A 19,696-nucleotide genomic window follows, 5' to 3' on the forward strand; every position below is an offset into this window, starting at 1 on the left:
CCTTGCATGTGTGTATGTATATTCTAATATATTAACACATATATTAGAATATATATAAAACATATAATCATCTATACATATTCTCTCCTACTTTTCTCATCATAACTTATTGAAATATCATCTATCTTATTATGACTAAAATTTATTTTTTCAAAAGAATCTTGCCCAGCTGTTAATATGCTGGATGGGTGGTTTTGATCATGGTGATCTGTCTTGCTTCTGTATTTCACAGGGGAACATAAAGGCAAACTTTTAAACACTCTTATATTATTAACAAAATCTACTGTTTTCAGTAACTTTTGGAAATAGGCTAATTAAATCACACAATACACTTGTAACTTCATTTCTTTTGCAAGTGATGATGACCATAAAACCGAAACCTGGTTTAAGGTGGAAGCCACAGGAAACCACAACTTTCTCACAATTTTTGCTTAAGACTGCAACTATTCCCAGATATAAGAATTCAGGCTGAGTTTGAGTGACATATAAAGTTGTGCTACAAAACCACTAAAACTTGGAGGTACACTAGGGAAATGAAAGTTCCCCCTTTCTACAAGATGCTTTCTACAACATGCTTTTCCTGCTTCTTGCCCTAACAGTCCCAAAGTAGAAATACAACATAGAGAGACACTTTTTGACCTGGACTAGAGGTCCAACCTGGTTTAAAAACTACCCTGTTTGTTAGAAAAAAAAAAAAAAAGTAAAAAAAAAAAAAAGTATTTTTTTAAGGTCAAGTTAATTCCCAAATACAGGATAGGGGCTAGCCACACTAGCAGCTGTAATAGCAGAGATGGGCTGGTATGCTACCATGTTTGGGGAGGGGGGGGGGGGGGAAGTGAGAAAAAGGTTGATAGACAGCAGTGTCTTGCAACTATAGATTTCACAACCTTCAGCTGAAAATGTGTCATTCTATTTTTAGGTAATAGGACTCTCAACTTAGAGCCTCTGATCAAGCCTGGGCCCCCATTTTGATGTGTATATTCCATGAACCCTAAAGTGCTCATTTTTGTATGTGCTCCTTGATGAAGGCAGGGATTGGACCAAGTACTTGGCAAACATGGGACTTTGGAACCAGGTCATCTTTCAGGTTTCTTCAAACCCAAACCGCTGTATGATTCTATGATTCTAAACTGCTACCTAACAGCTTCTTCTCCAGTCACTCCACTCATTTCCTACAGCAGGACTCAAAAGTTGTCCTGTCACAATCAAACCAAATACCTTCCAGCAGGTCACAGGACACAGATGATGGGAATCATGTCAGGAAGTGCTTGCAGCTGACTTGCTAAACATACTCTCATTACATGAAGGGAGAGAGGACTGGGAACTGTAATCATCAAAAGCCTATGTGTCAGGCCAAGTCTTGCACTGAGTGAACTCCAGGAGATGTAAATACATAACAAATCCCCTTGTTTCCTCTAAAGGATGCTGTCATGTACTGTGACTGTGCTAGGCACTGAACAAACAAAAATGCAAGCCTTCTTCCACTTCATGTCTAAGATTTCACATACGGGCACCGACCTGCAAATGGCTTTTGAAAGCAGATGGATCTGCCCCACTTCTAATATTATCTTGTCTTCACTACCTTTTAGCTTTTACTTTCAGATGTTGTGAGTTAGATTTTGTGCAAATAAGCAACTGTTACAATCTGCCATGCTTAACACAAAGACACTTCTTGTACACATTAATCCTTCCTGTTCGTGGCAGGGGTTTAATGGAGGGACTAATGGGGCCTCTCTATCCACTGTCTGCCTCTAAACCCCACTTGTGCACACTACCCATCTTTATCACACTTGTAACTTCCACATCATGTGAAGCACTGGCATCTCATACAGAATATTCTAGCTAATTGCAGTGAAGCTGTTTCTCCTTCCATATTCTTGGATGATTCATGTCAGGAGTGGTATGAGAAACCTCTGGATCTCGTATTTCTACAGAGACACAATACAATAAGTGTTTTATCCCAAAAACTGTGACAGGTCTCTATTTCTCACTTAAGCGTGTTGAAGTCCTGAGACTCACAGGACTTTGATAACGGCAAGACTTATCTTCTGACTCCTCTATTTGACTGAGGCTACATGTTTCTTTAATTCCATACACTGGAGCACACGAGCCGCCAGCACCGAGCTCAGGGCTGGCACACCCGTGACCGCTTCCCGCCGTCAGCGGCCGGCCAGGGAGCAGCCCCACGGCCTCAGGAAAGCTCCGGGCAGCCTCAGCGCCTAAGTACCGCGCATGCGCCGATGGAAGGAGAGGGGATGAGGGCGGAGGAGCTGAGGTAAGCCGAGTTGGGCGCGAGTTCTAAGCTGCCCTCACTCCGCCGCCCGCCGGCCCCCAGTACGCATGCGCAACCGCCGGCGGAGGGCAGGGGAGGGTTGGGGCGGGGCGGGGGCGGTGGCCGCTCGCTGTCACCCGCGCATCGCGCCTGCCGCCCCGCCCCGCCCCCCCGGCCCCTGGCGGGCACCGGCCCCGTTGGCCGGGCCATGGATGGGTTAGTAACTGCCGCCGCCGCCCCGCCGCCGGAGCCGCGGCAGCACAGAGGGGCGGGCGGGGGTCCGCGACCCCCCGGAAGGCTTCACCTGGTGTCTCCTGGGGCGGGGCGCTGCCTCCGGGGGTGGGGGGCCGGCCCGGCTCCGCTCCTTCCTCCCTGGAGCAGCGGGCTGGCCGCGCCGGGGGTGGGGAGAGGGGGGCCGAGGGAGGTTACCCCCCGCCCCCGGTGGAGGTAGCGCTACGAGGGGAAAGGTGGGTGTCGGAGGGGGGCCGGGTTTCGGAGGGGCCGGGCTCGGGGTGGGAGTATTGTCGCTGGCCGTTCCACCAGGTACTTGTGGACGGAGGAAGTCAGCGGCTGTGACCGGAGCGTGCTGAGAGACTGGGACCCTTCGCAGAGAGTTGTGGTATCCGGCGCGTTTGGGTTCCTTTCTTTCCACTTTCTTCTCTCTCTTTTTTTCTCTGTTTCCCAACTCCTCGTTCTCCTTTTCTTTGGGGGCGTGTTTCCTCCGTGCCGCTGATCGCGGCTGGCTTCTCTCCGGTAGCGAGGCCGGCGTCCGGTGCCGCACTGGAAGCGGAGCGCAGCTGCGGCTCGGGATGCTGCGTGCGCTGCGCCGCGGGGCTCGGTCCGCCCGCTCCCCCATGCCGCCGCGGGGCTGCCGGCCCAGGTGGTGCCCCCCGCTCGGGTGCTGCTGCTTGCTGTCGGGTTTTTAGCCGTACTGTAGGGTTACCTCTCTTAGCGTGCTGAAAAGCTCACTGGCGCGCTACTCTCGTAACGGTGAGCGGGCGTCGTGATGAGCTTTTAGAGATTGCAGTTCCATGTGGCAGCTTTAAAGGTTTATGCCTCAAGTACCTTAATGTAGCAGAAGAAAACACGGCGGTGCTGCTGTGTGCTGCGGTCTGCCGCTGGTACCTAATAGAGGTGCATATGTGGAAGTGAACTGATTGACATCCATCCTGCAAGGTTAATCTATAATCAGAATGGTTATTCGTGTAGTCCTAAATGCATTTTTATAGACCGTGCTGAAGGCCTTAAGTACACGTAAGTTGTTACAGTGATAAAAGTTTATACGGTATGTCGTCCTTGGAAGGTAAGAGTATTTTGGACAAGTTTGAGTCCCATTGCTGCGGTAGCGTGATGTGCACTGACTTCTGTCATATGTCTTCGTAAATTTTCTTAACTTGAAAGTAAATAATAAAACAAAGTTCAGTATGTGTACTGCTAACTTCCTTCACTAGTGTTTAAGGGCAAACATGATTGCTGGTGTATTTTTTCTTTGCCTATTGATGCTTCAAATTCCAAAGCTTGGGAAGTTTGACCACAGTGGGAAATTCGGCAGACCCAGGAAACTAACTATGCCTAATGTCAGTAAAGTGCACTACTGTTTCTTTTATTTTTTTCATCATAATAGTACACATACATGAAAACGGAAATTTAATGTGAATATGTAGGTATTAAGTTGGAGTGCGTCCTGGCCCTCTGTGACCTGCAAAATCTTAAGTGCTCTTGAAATCTAGGAATTCGGCAACAGAAGTTAGGACGACTTTTTATTCTCTTTTTTTTTTTTTTTTTTTTTTTCTCTGACAGATCAAAGCAGCACCACTCAAACTTTTCCAGCATATTTTCACATTGCTGCAGTGGAAGCCGTGATAGGGAAGCAGGTTGACAAAACCAATCTACCAATCTTGTGTAAATGCTGGTTAATGAGAAAAAGCCAATAGTCATAGGAAATACCTTTTTGGAGAACTTTCTTTAAAAATGTATCAGTATTTTGTTTTTTTTTCACATTTGCTTTGAAACTACTTTTTGGAAAATTTCAAAAGAAAATTAAGAAGGTTCTCACTGGAGTGAGAATCTGTTTTAATCTGTTAGCTGTGCTTATGAGTTACTTGTAATTTTACTTTAATCCCTTTGAGAATAATTTTTTATTTTCCTTTTAGTTTGTGGAATTGCTATCTAAACTGAGTGTATGGTTCTTGTCGTCTTCCTATTATCTTTCAACTAGTATGATGAGTTTCTTATGCAAACTTCTTTAAGTTTTATAAAGGATTTGTTATTTCAGTTGAGAGAGAATGGAGAAAGGTATGCATTAGGCAGTGTACTGCCCTGAGATGCTAATACTAAACTTAAAGTTGATATTACTTACGTTTCGAGTAGAAATAGTATGAGCAAATGTATGTAGTTCTTAAAATGTACATAACATTGTAAAATAGCACCTTCCTAATAAACTTGCTTGTCAGAGAGTAAGGCAAAGACGAAGGGCACAGTAAAGGTGAATCAGCTAAATGGAGTTTTTTAAGAAATTTTCTGAAGCGGAGCTTTTTAGGTGTTCTGGAAATAATACAGGTGTCTGATGATAACTGCAGGTTTGAGTAAGCTCGGAATTGTTATATGTTGACTGTGACAGTTCAGGAAGATGTGGTTTTTGGTGATTTGAGAGTGGTTTTTTTTTTTTTTTTGGTAAAAGATGCTAAGTACTTTCTGAGATTTCAGGCTGTTAGTTGAGGATGCAGGCTGTTAAAACTGTGATTGCCTTACCTAAAACATTTTGTAAACCAGCTTGTGACTTTTTTTTTGTCTTTCCTTTTTTTTCTTTATCTTTCCTTTTTTTTCTTTGTTAAATGGCCTTCAAAAGAGGAGGAGTAAAAGAAGTAAACTTACACTTCATTCACTTCATTTACATTAATACAGAAATTAAATACAGGCCTTAATTTATTTCTGTGGGATATTGAGGCTGATTTAGATCCAAACCTTATGTGTAGAGAGGACAACAATACATAAACACAGAGAAACAGTTTTTATTTGGGTCAGGAAGATTTTCTAGAAAGCTGTAAAAAATCCACTGCTTCGTGGCAAAGAATTTGGCTCCTTATTTAAGATTATTGCATTTGGTGGAAAATGTGATTCAAGTTCACATAATTAAATTTGAAGAAGTTACTAATGGTATGAACTACACTATTTTGTTGATTATTGAAGGCAGCCCAGTTTTTTTAACTAAGGTTAGTAGCTTCCTTGTTGGCTAGTAAGGGGAAAAAGCCAAGACCATCAGTAAACGCAGTAGCGGAATTTATAATTGCAGGTTAAATTCAGCCCACTCCAGTAACAGATTAAATCTTCAGGTTTAACAATGTTTCTGAATTTTGGAAGATGATATTCAAGCTGTTAGAGACGTCAACCACCTGCACATTGTTATCCTTAGGTTTCTGGCTTGCAAGCCTTTTTCGGATTTATATAGGTAGAATATAGATAGAATAAAAGTATCCTGTAGTTGCTTCAGTCCCTGTTTCTAACCCACCTTGAGTTAAGTGCTTCTGAAAAATATCTAATGTAGACTTAGTATGAATTGAATTGTTTCTCCTTACGAATTGGCGGTTCACTGAACAAACTTGTTTACTGTTATTATCTGATATAATCTGAAACAGGAATCACCTGTCACAATCGGACACATGAGAATAGCAAAATATGAATCAATCTTGTTTCCTTACCACTTGTCAAGCTACTATTTATTTGATTTTGGTACCTGGTGGGGGAGATAAGCAATTAAGTATGCTGGGTTTTACCAGGAAGTATTTATTAAGTTTGATGCTGAACTAATCCTGTGCTAATTGAAGCGTTCTGGAGGTATTAGGTGGTACGCACAAGTGTGTTTTGGTTGACTTTCTTTTAAAGGGTGTCCTGATTAAACAGTATTGTGTCAAAACATGAGGATGGGAGTTGGTTATATAATAAAAGTGTGCCTACATCCACTGTTTCAAGGTACAGTTATTAATTCTTTCCTTTTGCACTCATTAACAGTTGCATGGAATTGATTTTTTTTTTTTTTTTTTTTTTTGCCCCCCCCCTCTCATTTCAGGATGTGATAACACAGCGTATCTTTTCAGGTCTGCAAATGTGACTTATGCTTCAGTAAGAGGCAGCATTCTGGACGCCGTGTTGCAGAGTGGGTAGGTGAAAAAGTATTTTGATTGTTACTGTTGATATCACTCTTCCCTGCTCGTGCTGTTTCCTTGTTAGCTGAAGTTCTTCAGACTCAGGACTGTTGCCGGAATTGCAGCACCAACCTCAGCAGTGCATTTCTGCACCCCCTTGTGGTGTAGCAATTGTCATGTGTGGACTGTGTAGTAAATTATTCTGTTACCATGCCGCCTTGCAGTTCTTAGTCACTGTAGGGAAAGCTGTGAAAATACAAAGGTGGGGAATGGCATAATTGCCTTTGCTCACTCCAACTGACCAGGAAACCACACCCAACTTTTCCTGAAAGCCAGTGTTATGAATGCTTATATGATTCAATAATCTAACCATTATCTTTGTAATGAACTTTCTTAATCACACTGTACTACAGGTAATTTAAATTGCTGCCATTCTTATCCATTAAATGATATGGGGTATTATAATAGCATTTAAAGTCCAGGACAAGACTGATCATTCTGTCTCAATAGGAAATACCAGAAGCAAAGGAATCAAAACAATGTTTCTGTATGTACACTCTGTGAAAGTATGCATGCAAGGATGCATACTACACATGCCAAGTGTATGGTGGGGTCAGTATGCCCTAGTAGGATCTTACCGTTTAAACAAAACATTGCAATCTCTTGGGAGTATGGTTGCATTAATCATGGGAATAAGAAAGATCCAAACCCTGTTTGGAAGTAGGCAGAAATAGAATCTCTGTCTTCTGGTTTGGGATGAGACCCAGTGAATCTGGGGACTGGTGACCCTTTTCCTGTCTTTAGGTGGCACAGTAGCTACATGTTCAGTGGCGCATGAGAAGGATGTGAAATACCTCCCAGGTGTTACGAAAAGCAGCTCTCTGCAGATCTGTTCCACTGCACTTTGCAGTGATTTGGTTAAGAGTATCGCTCCAACTTTTGGCTCTTGCTTACTAGGAAATTTCTAGACTGCAATACTTGGAAAAGACCATAGATATTTTTGAATAGAGGATTCAAGCACATTTTTGCACTTGTCCAGAGTGACAACATAACTTCAGGGGCTGCATTTGAATGTGCAAACTGTGCACAGCCCTTAGAGGCAGAGATTTCTCTATCTTAAAGGTCTTTTTCAGTCTGAATGATGCCATTATTCTATATGCCTTCACCCTTTTAACCGTAACATTTACTAGGCTGGAAACAGTTATAATTCTGTTCGGCAGTCAGCATGAAATAAATCCATATTGCCACAGTGACCCCAAAGATCACTGCAAATTAAAGACGTATAGTATCTGTAACATCTGAGTATTTTACTGACTTATGTTTCTAGGTGTTTTAGTTTAATCCATAAATTACAAGTAATCCTTCTTGGTTTTGTTAGGCCTTCTTTTCCTACCTAGCTGTGCATGGCTTGATTAGGAACTTTTTTCCTATTCCATTTCTGTGGGTTTTTTTGTTGTTCATTTTCTCACTTTGCTACCCACTATAGTGCATTCATTTTCATACTCTTTTTTTTTTTTTGATTTGTCAGTTCACCTGTTTCTATTTTCTAGTCTCTAATTTCTCCTTCTTGCTCCATGTCAGAGAGACGAGCTATTTGTTCTGATCTTATGTTACCAGAAAAATTACTCTAGCTTCATGTCTGTTCCTTCCCCCTTGTTTTGGTTACCTGTCCTTTCCCAAAACACAGCCAGTTTGAAATCTGTAATGAACTTCTGTAAAGTTATTCTGTGCACATTATGAGACCTTCAATGTGGTGGAAGCTGTAGTGCAAAACTCAGTTTCTGTGGGGGAAAATTTTTGAACTCAAAAGTAGGTGATCTGTTTTTTGTTTGGTTTCTGTCAGTGCTAGCAAACATGTTTCTGTGTAATAACACTTTGTAGAGATATAGAAAAGCTTGCTCTCCTTATAAAGCTTATCAGTTTCTGAAGATGGGCACAAATTGTAGACATCCACAGTCTCTTGAGCTGTTTGAGAGTTTTAATTTATAATACCTACCCTGCTCTCCTTGGTATTTCTCCACCAGGCAACCAAGTATTTATACATGTGGGATGCCAAAGTGTGGCTGAAAATACAGGTGGCAAAACTACGTATATTTTCCAGTGTTCTAGGACAACTTAATACATGAGCTAAAGTAATGTTTAAAGGAAAGGTCAATGCGTACAAACATCACTTCCTGATAAAATAAATTAGTATCTATAATTATGCATTTCTAGTTTGTTTTTTTTTTCCCTCAAAAATAAAAAGCAGTGATCTGTTGCTTCAGAAACTGAGTTGTCTTAACTTAATTGGATTGGAAGTGTTACCTAAGTCTGTCACTGAAGAAGACTTTGTTTATATGTAATTTTATTTTATTCTGTAAACTACTATTCTGTCCACCTTTCAATTTGTTGGAATAGAGCTTGTGCACATACAATGGCTCTTCTCTAAAAAAAGAAAAAAGCTGTACTGAAGTAAAATGGAGTGCTTTAATAATGTAACAGTAGCTTGAAAATAGCTTTTCATTGCTAGGTCTTCTCTGCAGCATCCCATAACATAGGGAATAGATTCTGTAGGGAAGCTGGTGTGCTAACGGTGCTACTAACGGCAATTTTTGTCTTGCTATCATGTAAGGTAAGTCTCGAGTGTATGTGCGTATATTTGTATGTATATACACTAATGGTACTTGATTGTTAATGTAAAGATCATTCATTCTGTGCTGTGTTCCCTTATTGCCTCTGCTTTCCGTTGCTCGTTTTTGCTGTGTAATGGTTGGCCTTGGTAGGGCTGAGGACTGTACAATAATAACATAAATACTGTCTGTGATGAAGAATCATCAAGGAACAGATAATGATTCTTTAGGCATTTTTTATTTTTTTGAACCATAGAGTTTACCTGTTTTGTGTGCAAAATCAACGTTTTATTGCACGCATGTGACAAGCGTGGCCTAGCGTGTTGTGAGCAATGTTAGAAACATAGAATCATAGAATAGTTAGGGTTGGAAAGGACCTTAAGATCATCAAGTTCCAACCCCCATGCCATGGGCAGGGACACCTCCCACTAAACCATATCACCCAAGGCCTCGTCCAACCTGGTCTTGAACACTGCCAGGGATGGAGCATTCACAACCTCCCTGGGCAACCTATTCCAGTGCCTCACCACCCTAACAGGAAAGAATTTCCTCCTTATATCCAATCTAAACTTCCCCTGTTTAAGTTTTAAACTGTTACTGCTTGTCCTGTCACTACAGTCCCTAATGAAGAGTCCCTCTCCAGCATTCCTATAGGCCCCCTTCAGATATTGTAAGGCTGCTATGAGGTCTCCACACAGCCTTCTCTTCTCCAGACTGAACAGACCCAACTTTCTCAGCCTATCTTCATATGAGAGGTGCTGCAGTCCTCTGATCATCCTTGTGGCCCTTCTCTGGACTTGTTCCAACAGTTCCATGACCTTTTTATGTTGAGGATACCAGAACTGCACACAATACTCCAGGTGAGGTCTCACGAGAGCAGAGTAGAGGGGGCAGGATCCCCTCCTTCAACCTGCTTGTCATGCTCCTTTTGATGCAGCCCAGGATCCGTTTGGCTGTTTGGGCTGCAAGCACCCACTGCCAGCTCATGTTCATTTTCTCATCAACCAACACCCCCAAGTCTTTCTCTGCAGGGCTGCTCTGAATCTCTTCTCTGCCCAACCTGTAGCTGTGCCTGGGATTGCTCTGACCCAGGTGTAGGACCTTGCACTTGTCATGGTTAAACTTCATAAGGTTGGCATCAGCCCACCTCACAAGCGTGTCCAGGTCCCTCTGGATAGCATTCCTTCCCTCCAGCATATCAACCGAACCACACAGCTTGGTGTCATCAGCAAACCTGCTGAGGGCGCACTCAATTCCACTGTCCATGTCAGCAACGAAGACGTTAAACAAGACTGGTCCCAACACCGATCCCTGAAGGACACCACTCATTACTGGTCTCCAGCCGGACACTGAGCCATTGACCACACTATTTGTGTGTGGCCAGCCAGCCAGTTCTTTATTCACCTAGTTGTCCATCCATCAAATTGATGTCTCTCCAATTTAGAGACAAGGATGTTGTGTGGGACAGTGTCGAATGTTTTGCACAAGTCCAGGTAGATGACATCAACTGCTCTACCCCTGTCCATCAGTTCTGTAGCCCCATCGTAGAAGGCCACCAAATTGGTCAGGCAGGATTTCCCCTTAGTGAAGGCATGCTGGCTGTCACCAAGCACCTCGTTGTTTTTCATGACCCTTAGCATGCCTTCCAGGAGAATCTGCTCCAAGATTTTGCCAGGCACAGAGGTAAGACTGACTGGTCTGTAATTCCCTGAGGCATCCATTTTCCCCTTCTTGAAAATGGGGGTTATATTTCCCTTTTTCCAGTCATCGGGAACTTCATCTGACTGCCAGGATTTTTTAAATATGATGGACAGTGACTTAGCAACTTCATTCGCCAGCTCCTTCAGGACCTGTGGATGGATTTCATCAGGACCCATGGACTTGTGCACATTCAGATTTTTAAGATGGTCTCAAACCAGTTCCTCTCCTACAGTGGGCCTAAGGTCTACATTCTCACAGTCCCTATGTCTGCCTTCCAAGACTTGGGTGGTGTGGTAGAGCGTTTGGCAGTGAAGACCGAGGCAGAGAAGTCCTTAAGAACCTCAGCCTTCTCCAAATCCTGTGTAGCCAGTTCTCCGTAGAGCTTCATAAGGGGGCCTACGTTCTCCCTAGTCTGTTTTTTATTTGCTATGTACCTTACTGGTATCCTTAATATCCCTTGCCAAGTTTAATTCTAACTGGCCCTTAGCTTTCCTAACCCGGTCCCTAGCTTCCCAGACAACATCCCTGTATTCTTCCCAGGCTGCCTGTCCTTGTTTCCACCTTTTATAAGCCTCTTCTTTCCTTTGAATTTTCCTCAGCAGCTCCTTATCCATCCAAGGAGGTCTCCTGGCCCTCCTGCTGCACTTCCTTCTAGTTGGGACACAACACTCCTGATCTTGTAGTAGGTGATGCTTGAATATCAACCAACAGTCTTGGGCCCCCCTGCCCTCTAGGGCTATATCCCATGGAATGTTCTCTTGGAGGAGCTGTTTATAGGATGTATATATGGTACTAATTGCTGTTTCAGTATGTACCTTAAAAGATAGGGAGAGGGACTCATAACACACGGCCAGAAAAAAGACGGGTCTCAGCCGGATCCAGAGTTCTCAAAAATATGCACTCCAAAACTAGATTAAAACTGTGTTGTAGACTAAGTGTTAGTAACTTGATCTTTAGCCAAAGCAGTCTCATTTAAAACTGTAGACTGCCCGAAGATGGTAACTCATATAGTTACCAATACTTTATAAAATACAGAGAATATTAACATGATGCATGTTTTTAAGTATTAATAAAATTCAAGAGCTGTATTTGCTGCATAGGTTTTCTTCTCAGAATTGTATTTCTCCTGTAGTTGGTTGTATCTTTATTAGGAAAAGGGTAGGGTTAAAACTAAAGAAGTCATGCTTAACAGTAAAATGATTTTACTATTACTGTTAAATCAGTTCCCAGTATACTTTGACTGGAGGAAATAATAATTTTGCCAGATAACTTGTGCATTCTACTGAGAACTGCAAGAAATGGAGACTGCTAGAGCATGTATTATTGTGAGGTAAAGCTGAAGGGAAAAGTTCATTTTGTGTGACTGGTGATATTTAGGAGAGGAAATAAAAGAGAAGAGCTTGTATGTATATATTGAAAAAATGGAGCATTCATTTATAGAATCATAGAATCATAGAATCGTTAGGGTTGGAAAGGACCTTAAGATCATCAAGTTCCAACCCCCTTGCCATGGGCAGGGACACCTCACACTAAACCATGGCACCCAAGGCTCTGTCCAACCTGGCCTTGAACACCACCAGGGATGGGAGCATTCGCAACCTCCCTGGGCAACCTATTCCAGTGCCTCACCACCCTAACAGGAAAGAATTTCCTCCTTATATCCAATCTAAACTTCCCCTGCTTAAGTTTGAACCTGTTACCTCTTGTCCTACCACTACATTTCCTAATGAAGAGTCCCTCTCCAGCATCCTTATAGGCTCCCTTCAGACACTGGAAGGCTGCTGTGAGGTCTCCTTGCAGCTTTCTGTTCTCTAGGTTGAACAGCCCCAACTTTCTCAGCCTATCTTCATATGGGAGGTGCTCCAGTCCTCTGATCATCCTCATGGTCCTCCTCTGGACTTGCTCCATCAGTTCCATGTCCTTTTTATGTTGAGAACACCAGAACTGCACACAGTATTCCAAGTGAGGTCTCACAAGAGCAGAGGACAGGATCACCTCCTTCGACCTGCTGGTCACGCTCCTTTTGATGCAGCCCAGGATATGGTTGGCCGTTTGGGCTGCAAGCACACACTGCTGGCTCATGTTCATTTTCTCATTGACCACCACCCCCAAGTCCTTCTCTGCAGGGCTGCTCTGAATCTCTTCTCTGCCCAGCCTGTAGCTGTGCCTGGGATTGCTTCAACCCAGGTGTAGGACCTTGCACTTGGCAAAACACTTTAAACAAAAGATGTAGGCTTTCTGGATATGCGGGAGAATGGAAACTAAAACAGGGCTATATTAATGCTATGCTGTCTCCCAAGTCTCCAGACAGCCTGAGATTATGGCTTTGACCTCATTTATATAATTAGTGTGTTAATACTGAAGATTTAATCTAAAGGATGATTCTTACAGAACTAGTTTATTATTAAATGTTCCAATAGATGAAGCAGAATTGGGCTGAGGAACAGAGACTGTTGCATGAAAGAGTGTCATGCAGTGAGAAACCAATAAGAAACATTGCTAAGGAAGTGGGGAGGAAGGACAAGAACTGTGTGCTGTAGGTGTGACCTTATTTTTCCTACATACACCTCTACTGTCCTAGAAAACATTAAGTAGTTACTGAAAATTGAGCTTGTGAATAGAAGTATTATTCACTGTTGTTGATCTTGATGTGTATCTTTCATCTTTTAGGACAAATCTTATACAAATCATACTTAATATATGCGATGCATGTGATCATGCAGACTTCCATTACTTTCTAGCCACTTGACTTCAAGTGTGCAATTCTTAGAGCTTTAGTCCTAGAGTTATGGAATTGTTTGAGAACATGAATCTTCCTTTTAAATAGTATGAAATTTCTAGCTTTCGTTGCTCTGAAAAAAGCTTTAAATGTGAAGCTGAAAATTAAATACTCAAAAGACAAGCAATCCAAAACATGTGTCTTTAGAGTGTCATGGTTAATTTAAGAACAGGTTTTGTTTGTTTGTTTGTTTTGTTTTTTGGGGGCTTTTGTTTTTATTTTTGAGGCTCTGAAAATTTGTAAGTTAGAAAAATTAGTTTCATGATTTTAAAATGAATGATTGATCACTTGAGAGTCAAATCTCTTTGTTAGCTTCCTATGAATTCATGGTGGCTTTTAGAGGCATGGAAAACAAGATTTTTTCTCCCCAGATATTATTTGCTTAAACTAAGTTATGTATATTTAATTCTGCAGAACAATGGAAATCAAAGTTACAAAAGTAGATATCTGTCATAATCCAAGTTAGAGCTGCTGATTGACACCAGAATCATGTTTATGCATCTCTATGTTTTCAGAAGGAACTACAGTTAAAATTAACAGTAAAACTATGTTTCAAATAGAAATTCTGCAGAAATTTTTGTTGATTGCTATTGTGATCTTGCCAGTTGTTTTCTTTTTTAAGTGTATTGTACATTGTTAAACTATTTCATTTTCAAGAGAAAGCAATCCATAGCTCATCACATTTTTACTTTCGTAGCTATGTTTTTCTTTCTTTAACCCATTTAGCTTTGTGATAATTTGCTAACATCTTCCGTTTTCATTTTTTTTTAACTTTGTTTTACAGATCTCTTAGCAGTGTGTTTAAAGATAGCAATTTTTTCGTAGCTTTTCACATACACTCATTGCTACTTTTATTATAGCCTTTACTGTTTCGGGGTGGGTTTTTTTTGATTGTTTTTCTGAAACTGTATTGACAGTCATAAGCCTCATGGTTTTGTTCTGTTTATCTTAGCTGTATTTCTTTCTCATTTTTTAACTTTTAATAATAAAGAATTATAAACCAGATTGTTCAGCTATGAGACTTTTGCACTTTATAAGTACTTTGTACTTGTACTTTATAAGACTACATAAATTTTCTTCTGGCCAAATTCAAAAGAGATGGCTTACTGAATGTTTGTTACATGTAAGCATCTTCTGTGCATTATAAAGCATAAAATGGTGCAAAACTATATACAACATGACATCATACAGATACATTTGTGACTTCCAGCAAAAAACGTCAAGTTTAAGGCAAGATATCTTCTCATTGTAGAGGACTTCATTCTGTATAGTGTTTATTTACAGATATGCTCACCCATTCAATTGCTTATTAAGAATTAGGTTGAAATTTTTAGGAAAGCTTGTTTTGAGCATTATATTGATCTTTTGAAAAAATATATTTGAAAGGAATATATTGAAATAACTTTCTCATGTATTCAAGGGAAACGTTAGTCTTTATTGCTAGTAAAGTTTATATTTAAATGAACAGTAAAAAAAAAAAAAAGAAAAAAAAACCCTCAACAAAAAAAAAAAAACCAAACAAAAAAACCAAACCAAAATACCATTGGGAAGTTCTTGCCCTGTATCAAGCATAAATACAAAGTATACAATGTTATAGTGTTCTGACCTGCAGAGTCTGGTCATGATGCCTCTTTTGGACTTTCTGCATCAAACTGCAGATGTGATACACTGGGTAATGGTGTATCTTATTTTAATTACTCAAGCAGTCAGTCCCAAGTGTGACACCTAGAAGTGTAAAGATTTCTGCACATCTGGATGCAGACTTAGCATTACTGATTCTTTTTCTTTAGTAATAAAAGAAATGTAATGATGAAAGTCTGTGAAGTATCATATTATTGTTCGGTTTAAGTGAACAGCTGTTAGACTGGTACCTCCAATGCAGTTCTATACCATATCCTCATTAGAGTGTAAATGTCTTTGATGCAGAAATGGAGTATTTTGTGATTTTCACTTATCTTGCGCACTCATGTTTGTGCACTTAGTGAAGCAATAGCTGGACCTTATATTCAACTACGCTATTCAGAGACCCTAATAAGCTTAGGAAGAAACAAACATCTTTGATATTGGTGATGCTTGTTTAGCAGTTCTGCTAGTGTACAAGCCAGACACCTTTTTGTTTTGCTGCAAAAACAAAGTTGTTGCAAAAACAAAGTTGTTACTATGTCTAAATGGGAACACCCCTCAATAAATTTGAGAAATTAACTTTTAAACTAGTGTTATTTTAGTTGCTATTTTGAATAGGGTGTATTAGTACACTGGGGAAGGAAACAACAGGGACATGCAACACATAAATTATTATTCTGACTTTCAGATTAATTACTTTCCAGTTAATCTATTCTGTTTAACTGAAAGCCAAATTAGTGTGCAGTGTTGGATAAATAAGTGTGGACAAGGTTTTGGTAATATGCATGTGCCTCCTGTAGTCTTGTGTATGTTACTTCATTTTCTGAAGTAATATTTGCTAATAAGTTATTATTAAAGGGGAAATGCATGGAATGCACTTATTTTATTATATAAATGCAGCTCCTCAGAGAGAGGAGAACAACTTGTATTGAAAAGTGATCTGCAGATCACTTCAACAATGTTACTTCAACATTGCTAATTTTGAGTTTCCTTTGATTTGGTTTTAGGTTGCCTGGTTCCCCATATGTTGTCTTATATCCCAAATATATTATCTGATAGTGATGCAAAAGGATCATGTCAGTTCCTAAGACTGTGTGATGCTGTTCTATGACAAGTGCAGATAACAGTTTCTTGTCTTTCACATCACTAATAGCAGGAGAACACTGCTGAATTCTACCTACTGCACTAGGAGCAAATTGGTGAGAGTTAAACTGTCCTTAGTTTTATTTATATTTCACACCATTAAGCCAATCTTCATATACAAACAGCAGTTTGAATAGCTGTGGGAAATGTGAAAGTGTGTCATTCTGTTAAGAGCAGGAAAAAGTAAAGTGAAAGTTTAATATGTATCCGTTTCCTTGAATATTGTCAGGATCAGGAAGGGAAAGCAATGGTAATGATGTACTTAGTGAGTTGTGCTGATTGATTTTTGTCATGCCTTCATCACGGAAAGACAAATTACCTTACAAACAAATGAAAAACAGTTATGTGGAATAACCTACTATTGTTGTTTTCCTGCTCCAACACTTGCACAGTTTTGCAGACCTTAAGGGGTAGAGAATTCAGTGCGTTTGTGTCTTAATATAAAGCAGAGGTGTGTACTGTATGATACTTCCTGCTTTAGAACACCTTGGCAGTGGAAATGTCTATTTAAAATGTCAGGAATCTTTGTCCAGGAGCATTAGAGGCTTAAATTTCCTTGTGTTGGTAGTCTGCATAGAGGTCTCTTCATCTGAGCTCAAGCTAACATGCTGAATCTGTTTTACTTCATAGAGTAGTTATGCAGTTCTCTGAAAACAATTAACGCTTAATGCAGATAAATGCTTTCAGCTAAAAAGTTAAATGACTGTTATTTCCTTTTTACAAAAAGTGGGAATGATGCTTTTCATAATTGAAAATGTTGCTTAATAACTTTTCAATTTAATTCAACAATACAGTACAAGTTTACATATATATTTGAAGCCCTTATAAGCAAAGGCTGAGGAAGACTCTGGAATGTGAAAAGCACTGAGCTTCGCTCTTAAATTTGTACTGTCAACTGCAGTGTAACTTCCTGGAGAAAGGATTAACTTGGGATAACCAAGTAAACCAGTACATAGAAGCACTGTCACAAACAGTGGAAGAGCAGAATTTGGTTTCTGTATGTAGCCTTCCATTCTATGTTTAAGCTCAGCCCAGAGTCCAACAGGTTGTCTTGTAGAATATACTATCCTAGATTTGGAGAAGGCTGAGGTTCTTAATGACTTCTTTGCCTCAGTCTTCACTGCCAAATGCTCTGACCACACCACCCAAGTCTTGGAAGGCAGACATAGGGACTGTGAGGATGTAGACCTTAGGCCCACTGTAGGAGAGGATCTGGTTTGAGATGGTCTTGAGAACCTGAAAGGACACAAGTCCATGGGTTCTGATGAAATCCCTCCGCGGGTCCTGAAGGAGCTGGCGAATGAAGTTGCTAAGCCACTGTCCATCATATTTGAAAAATCCTGGCAGTCAGGTGACGTTCCTGATGACTGGAAAAAGGGAAATATAACCCCCATTTTCAAGAAGGGGAAAATGGATGACCCAGGGAATTACAGACCAGTCAGTCTCACCTCTGTGCCTGGCAAAATCTTGGGGCAGATTCTCCTGGAAGGCATGCTAAGGGACATGAAAAACAGTGAGGTGCTTGGTGACAGCCAGCATGGCTTCAGTAAGGGGAAATCCTGCCTAACCAAAAGCATGACCAGCAGGTCGAAGGAAGTTATCCTGCCCCTCTACTCTGCTCTCGTGAGACCTCACTTGGAGTATTGTGTGCAGCTCTGGTGTCCTCGACATAAAAAGGACATGGAAATGTTGGAACAAGTCCAGAGAAGGGCCACGAGGATGATCAGGGGGCTGGAGCACCTCCCATATGAAGACAGGCTGAGAAAGTTGGGTCTGTTCAGTCTGGAGAAGAGAAGGCTGTGTGGAGACCTCATAGCAGCCTTCCAGTATCTGAAGGCGGCCTACAAGGATGCTGGGGAAGGACTCGTCATTAGGGACTGTAGTGATAGGACAAGGGGAAATGGATTCAAACTTAAACAGGGGAAGTTTAGATTGGATATAAGGAGGAAGTTCTTTCCTGTTAGGGTGGTGAGGCACTGGAATGGGTTGCCCAGAGAAGCTGTAAATGTTCCATCCCTGGCAGTGTTCAAGGCCAGGTTGGACAGAGCCTTGGATGACATGGTTTAGTGTGAGGTGTCCCTGCCTATGGCAGGGGGGTTGGAACTTGATGATCTTAAGGTCCTTTCCAACTGTCCTGGGTCCAGCAGTAGCAGTCATTTTTCTCCTTCTTAGCAGCTGGTGCAGTGTTGTGGTTTTGACTTTCAGCCTGGCAACAGTGCTGGTAACACTGATGTTTTCATTTGTCCATAAGTCATGTTTACCTTGACCAAGGATTTTCTGAGTCTCATGCTCTGCCCAGGAGGAGAGGAAGCCGGGAGGAAGCAGAGACAGGACACTTGACCCAAACTAGCCAAAGTGGTACTACATACCACAGCACGTCATGCCCAGTATCTGTACCTGGGGGCAGTTATTCGGAAAGGGTGGATCACTGCTCGGTTGGGCTGGGTATTGGTTGGTGGGTGGTGAGTGGTTGTATTCTCTTCCCTTGCTATTTCCCTTATCATTATTATTATTGGTGGTAGCAGCAGTGGTTTGTATTATACCTTAGTTACTGGACTGTTCTTATCTCAGCCCATGGGAGTTACATGTTTTGATTCTCCTCCCCATCCCTCCGGGAGCTGGGGTGGGGGGGATAGGGGGGAAGTGAGACAGAGACTACATGGTCTGTTTTACGGCTAGGCTTAAACCATGACACCAACCCTAACTATTCTATGATTTATTCTATATAATCATTGTGAGAGAGGGATGTGAAATGTCTTCCCTGGGGGTGCATTTCTGGACTCCAATTTGACAAACTATCATTTTAATGCATCTAGTAATCAATTTATCTTTTATTGTAATATTGAGCATGTTGAAAGGTCATCCATAGATTTAGAATGCTAAACAAAATTTAACTTCTATGAATTCTCTTCAAGGGGGAGTAGTCACTGATGGTTTGGAATCCTTGAAAATTGACAATGCCTTATTTTATTAATGTTTTATTTCCTGTTTAATACACATTTAAATGTTGAAATTATCAAAGAAATATCTCAGTTGATTTATTAAGTAGTCTCAAGTCATTGATATGTGTGTGAGTTTTTCTGTAACAATCTACATAGAGTTTTAAGTAGGTGAAAATTCTTTATGTGGGTTTGCTAGTGTTTTAGCATCTGAACTACTTAGTTTCTCTTGATCACTTGTTAATGAGCCACAGTGACATATGTCTTGGCCTACTGAGCTGACATCACTTGAGTAATTAAGGTGATGTTAGATGCCCACAGTTGGGCCTCCCTTATGTTTCTACATAGTTTTTAAGGACTGGATTTTTGTTAGATTAAGAACCATTGGGCAGATGATAGCAAAAAAAAGGTGGTGTGATTCAGGCCAAACTGAATTTACATAGGAATATTTACCTGGTGACTCTGCGCACCAGTCCACAAGTAACAAA

At 41.1% G+C, this 19,696-nt stretch overlaps 1 protein-coding gene across 2 annotated transcripts in view; it reads left to right on the forward strand.

Moving 5' to 3' along the window:
• The first annotated feature begins 2,451 nt into the window (after positions 1–2,451).
• PTBP3 (polypyrimidine tract binding protein 3) overlaps positions 2,452–19,696 on the forward strand; it is a 55,102-nt gene continuing 37,857 nt past the window's right edge. Inside the window, exon 1 of one of the 2 annotated variants that reach the window (XM_061455147.1) lies at positions 2,452–2,488. The gene's annotated coding sequence lies outside the window, so the exon portion shown is untranslated. The remainder of the gene's footprint in view (positions 2,489–19,696) is intronic. The other variant, XM_061455148.1, reaches the window with a different exon arrangement.

This window comes from Pezoporus flaviventris, unplaced genomic scaffold (assembly GCF_033815535.1).
Source record: "Pezoporus flaviventris isolate CSIRO_AGI_PZ_B2104156 unplaced genomic scaffold, CSIRO_AGI_Pfla_v1 ptg000018l, whole genome shotgun sequence".
NCBI classification, from domain to species: Eukaryota; Metazoa; Chordata; class Aves; order Psittaciformes; family Psittacidae; genus Pezoporus; species Pezoporus flaviventris.